This window comes from Pyxicephalus adspersus, chromosome 2 (genome assembly GCF_032062135.1).
Source record: "Pyxicephalus adspersus chromosome 2, UCB_Pads_2.0, whole genome shotgun sequence".
In the NCBI taxonomy this organism is placed as follows: domain Eukaryota; kingdom Metazoa; phylum Chordata; class Amphibia; order Anura; family Pyxicephalidae; genus Pyxicephalus; species Pyxicephalus adspersus.
Window position 1 is genome coordinate 121653444 of NC_092859.1, and position 5384 is coordinate 121658827.

The following is a 5384-nucleotide window of genomic DNA, read 5'->3' on the forward strand; positions in this document are numbered from 1 at the left end:
GGGTCCAGCAAAGTTCAAACATGGTGTCACAGTTCCCTGCAGGTCCAGGGGATCTGTGCTTTCTTCCTGCTCACCCTCCTTGCATTCCGCTGCTGCCAGCACCATCTCTACCTCTGGATTCAACACCCTGCATACTTCCTGTTCCAAGTCTGGTGATTCCCAATCAGCTGCTGTTAATTACCCTGTAGTGCCCCAGGGATCGCACACTCTTCTCAATGATTGCAGACACAGCTGCAGTTAAAGTTAAATGAAAATGAAGTTAAATGAACACAAACACTCAAAAAAATAATGTAACATTTATTTTTATTTTGTTTAACACATTTTGGTTTTTATCCGAATTTTTGCAGTTAAATCCTGTTTTATTTCCAGGTTGGGTCTACCCGAATTCGAACAGCCATATTCGGGTCGAATATAAAGACAACCTGAATTCGAACACCAACACTATTGCTGTATACCTTCAATGCCGGTCTACTGAGAAAAAAATTAATAACTCGGTTAGATTCATTCTTAAAGTGAAATTAATGAATAATACAATCATAACAATAATTACACAGGTCAACATATCATTTTCATCAGATATGTGGGCTTTCTAGTACTTTTGATGCAGATTTCAAATCTGTGTTCAGTTTTTCTCTAGCATGTCTAGTTTTTGCAGCTAATTATATATTGTGTGAAATTTGTTATAAATAGCCGTTACATATTACAATATTTAACGCCAGTTTTCTTTTTTTAAGGTAAGAGACCACACTAACTGCGGTTGATTTAATTTGTCATCATGCCTAGAAATTGTCCTAATGATCCAGACGGTTTTTGTTACGTGTGTGGTTTATTCACGACAAAAGCACAACATTGCCAAACTACCACAGAACCTAAAAAGATATACAAAATATATTCCGGCTGTCCACTTGGTTATCAGGATAAATCTTGGGCTCCACATATCATCTGTACCAGTTGTTCCAACAGACTGCGTGACTGGCTTAATCGGCCTAAAGCAGCAATGCCATTTGCAATCCCGATGGTGTGGAGAGAACCGCAAGACCATCTAATCGACTGCTATTTTTGCTGCGTCAACAAAACTGGATTCTCATGTAAAACTAAGCACAAAGTTGTATATCCCAGCTTTGATTCTGCAAATAGGCCTGTTCCCCATGATGATTTTTTTCCAGTTCTGGTACCACCACATGATGGACTTGCTTCTGTAGAAGGTGATGAGAAATGCGCTATAGAGCCAGTTACAACCCTGGATCATCTAAACCTGACTACTTGGCCAATGAAGATTCAGAACCAGAGACCTTTACACAAGCAGAGCTGAATGATCTTGTTTGTGATCTAAATCTCTCCAAAGACAAAGCAGAACTTCTTGCTTCAAGGCTTAAACTGAAGTACTTGCTTGCAAAGAGCATAACTGTAACTCACTACAGAAAACGAAACCATAACTTGACAACGTTCTTCACTAGTCATGGCTCACTGTGCTATGATGTGTATGTGATGTGATGTCCATCTTAATTGTTGTATCCTCATTGATTCCTCTAAAAGAAGCTAGAATGCAGTCTTACTGCATAATGGTAATTCCAAACCAAGTTTACCGATTGCCCATTCAGTTAACCTAAAGGAGTCCTATGACACACATGAAGTTACTACTTGAAGCAATCCAGTATAAAACACACCAGTGGAACATCTGTGGGGATCTAAAGGTCATTGACTTGCTGATGGGAATGCAAGAGTATTCACAAAATTTTGCTGTTTCCTATGCCTGTGGGACAGCCGATCTACGGGAGACCATTAAGTCAAGCGTGATTGGCAACCAAGAGATACCTAAAAGCCCAGAACAAGTAGTGTCAAGTTTTTGCAGGATGATGTTTTCAAACAGACTCTCTAAACAGCTGAGCTAGAAGCTTGGGATGCATTCATACCAGAAACTGGGTTGTCACATGTCATTAAAAATACATTTCTTGCTTTCACTTACAGAATTCTTACCGGAAAATCTTGGTATGGTGAGTGATGAACAAGGACAACGTTTGCGCCAAGACACCTAGTTAATGGAGCTCCGCTACCAAGGTTTCTGGAATGAAAGTATGATGGCTTGTTATGCAAGCGGGTGTGGACCCACTGTGCCACTGACTGGGTATGCTCCAGAGGGGCGTGACTAAGCCGCTACCAGGTCTTCACGAGAGCCTCTGATGGTGAGGATAGGCTTGGGCTGCGGGGTAGCTGCCAAGTGCCACTCCAGAGCAATCCCCAGGCCAGTGGCAGCTGACCACAGGAGTCAGGAAACCTGGTGCAAGCACCGAGGGGCTTGCGTGGCCAAGAAGTCCAGAAACAAAGATCCAAGGTCAGGATCAGGCGGCAATCAGGCAAAGTCCAAAAACGTAATCCGAGGTCAGGGTCAGGCAGTAAACAGGCAAAGTCCAAAAACGTAATCCGAGGTCAGGGTCAGGCAGTAAACAGGCAAAGTCCTAAAACGTAATCCGAGGTCAGGGTCAAGCAGCAAACAGGCTAAGTCCAAAAACGTAAGCAAGGTCCGGTACACAGCAAAGCAAAACAGAGAAAACACCTTAGCACTGAGAGTTACACAAGGTAAACCTAGAGATTGCTCAGGCAACTTCCTGTAGTAGGAGGTTCCCTTTAAATACCTGCAGAAAACCAGCCATAGGCTGTGGAAAACAGAGGGCGTGTATGTGTTACCTCATAGATTAAGAGAGACACACCCACGCCAGCTCAAACACCAGAGCAAGTCTCAGCATGAAACACAGGTAGTGGGGTTACCTGAAAGATAGGACCCGGCGCCCGTGCCTGCAATGAGGAGCAGCGGCGCCGGCACGACCTGCAGTGCTAACATGGCTGACTACTGCTGGATGCTTTACAGCAACAATTCAGACAGAGTACACAAGAAAATTATACTCTAAGCATTTCTGAAGAAACAATGATATCTGACCGACAGTGTTTAGTAGATCTATACCACAGTGTGCCTTATTTTACTTCACACTGAAGATGTATTAACATTCACTTCAATGGTGCCTATGTTTTAGTACAAAATACATGCACGTACAATGTTAACTATATTACCGTGTTTCCCGGATGATAAGGCATCCCCATCAAATAAAGCACCCCCGCAAAAAAGACATCCTCCGATACCTGATACTGTGTGCCTCTGTGTGACGCCTCGATGCTGGCTACAGTGCAGAGTGAAAATGAAATTAACTTCAAAGGACAAGCAAGCTGCTGATCCCTGCCCTAACAGAGTCTGTTACCCGGCCGTAGAAGCCAAAAAAAGGGAGTCAGTGAACAGAAGGGGACAATCAATGGCACATACGGTAGTGATCAGAAGGGGACAATCAATGGCACATACGGTAGTGATCAGAAGGGGACAATCAATGGCACGGGCGCATTGATGTTTTCTCTGGGTTCCCAAGATCTCTCCTCAGGGCCAAACCCCTTCCAGTCTACCAAAAACAGGGTTCTTCCTCTACTCTTCTTCATCCCCAGAATGGCCTTTACCTCATATACGTTCTCATCACTGACCCCTACGGGAGCTGAGACAGGTCTCTTGACAAAACGATTCAGGATGACGGGCTTCAGCAGGGAGACATGGAAGGAGTTCGGCACCCGGAGTGAGGCTGGCAGTTTAAGTTTATAGGAAACGTCATTGATTTGTTCTAGAATTTCAAAAGGACCGATGAAGCGTGGGCCCAATTTGTAAGAGGGTATTTTGAGGCAAGCCAAACTTTATCACCAGGACGAAACTTAGGAGAAATTCTACGTCTCTTATCTGCGGATTCCTTCATGCGGACAGAAGCTTCCTTAAGAGCTCCCCTTGTCCCCTCCCAGATTTCAGAGAATTCTCTTGTGGTAGCATCTGCGGCAGGAATACCAGAAGAAGAGGACACCAGGAGTGGGATATTTGGTTGTTGGCCATAAACAATAAAAAATGGCGATTTTTTGAATGACTCACTGACATGAATATTGTATGAAAACTCAGCCCAAGGTAATAACTCAACCCAGTTATCATGATGGAGGTTGATGAAATGTCGTAGAAAACTGGTCAGGATTTGGTTGACCCGTTCCACTTGACCGCTAGACTGTGGGTGATAAGCAGAAGAAAAGTCCAGAGACACATTCAAGAGATTATAAAGAGCTCTCCAAAACTTAGACGTGAACTGTACACCTCTATCTGACACAATACGGTGGGGAAAACCATAGAGACGAAAAATATGTTCAATACATTTTTTTGCCAGCTGAGGAGCAGAAGGAAGACCAGGCAGAGGAACAAAGTGCGCCATTTTGGAGAAACGATTCACCACTACCCAGATCACGGAACACCCCAAGGACAAGGGTAGATCAGTAATAAAATCCATGGCTATCTGTTGCCAAGGAGCCTCAGGAACGGGCAGAGGAAGCAAAAGGCCTGCAGGATGTTGCTTGGAGGTTTTATACTGTGCGCATGACGGACAGGCAGTGACAAAGTCTTGAATGTCTTGCCGCATGGTAGGCCACCAGTAACGTTGGGAGATAAGTTTGAAAGTTTATCGTTGTCCGGCATGACCTGCAATCTTTGAGGAATGACCCCAGACTAGAATTCGCTTCCTGAGGTTCCGTGCAATAAAAGTCTTTCCGGGTGGAATCTCAGAAAACTTAACAGGGCATACAGCAATTTTTGCGGGATCAATGATGTGTTGAGGTTCCTCCTCTTGATCAGTAGCATCAAAGGACCTCGAGAAAGCATCTGCTTTGATATTCTTCTCTGCGGCACACAAATGGAGAACAAAATCAAAACGTGCAAAGAATAAGGACTATTTAGCTTGACGAGGATTCAGTCTTTGTGCAGACTGCAAATAACTCAAATTTTTGTAGTCGGTGTAGATCACCACCGGATGAGATGCCCCCTCGAGAAGGTAACACCATTCCTCTAGTGCCATTTTTATGGCCAATAACTCCCTGTCTCCAATTGAGTAGTTACACTCAGGAGCAAAGAAGCTTGATAGGGCTGGGTTGGCAGATGTCAAATCATTCAGGCGCATATTCACATTGCGTAGATAGGCCAATATTTGATCCTGACGGTCACGCTGCTGAGCCAACTCCTGGCGTAACGCGATGGTACTGGGAAGATTCGGATCAGCGGAGTCCATGGCCTGAGCAAAATGTTATGCAAGCGGGTGTGGACCCACTGTGCCACTGACTGGGTATGCTCCAGAGGGGTGTGACTAAGCCGCTACCAGGTCTTCACGAGAGCCTCTGATGGTGAGGAAAGGCTTGGGCTGCGGGGTAGCTGCCAGGTGCCACTTCAGAGCAATCCCCAGGCCAGTGGCAGCTGACCACAGGAGTCAGGAAACCCGGTGCAAGCACCGAGGGGCTTGCGTGGCCAAGAAGTCCAGAAACAAAGATCC

The 5384-nt window shown here is 44.9% G+C and overlaps 1 long non-coding RNA gene across 2 annotated transcripts in view; it reads right to left on the minus strand.

Moving 5' to 3' along the window:
* Positions 1–293: 293 nt before the first annotated feature.
* Positions 294–5384, minus strand: part of LOC140322172 (uncharacterized) — a 13787-nt gene continuing 8696 nt past the window's right edge. For both annotated transcript variants that reach the window (XR_011919160.1, XR_011919161.1), the window contains exon 3: positions 294–471. This is a non-coding gene — a long non-coding RNA (uncharacterized lncRNA). The remainder of the gene's footprint in view (positions 472–5384) is intronic.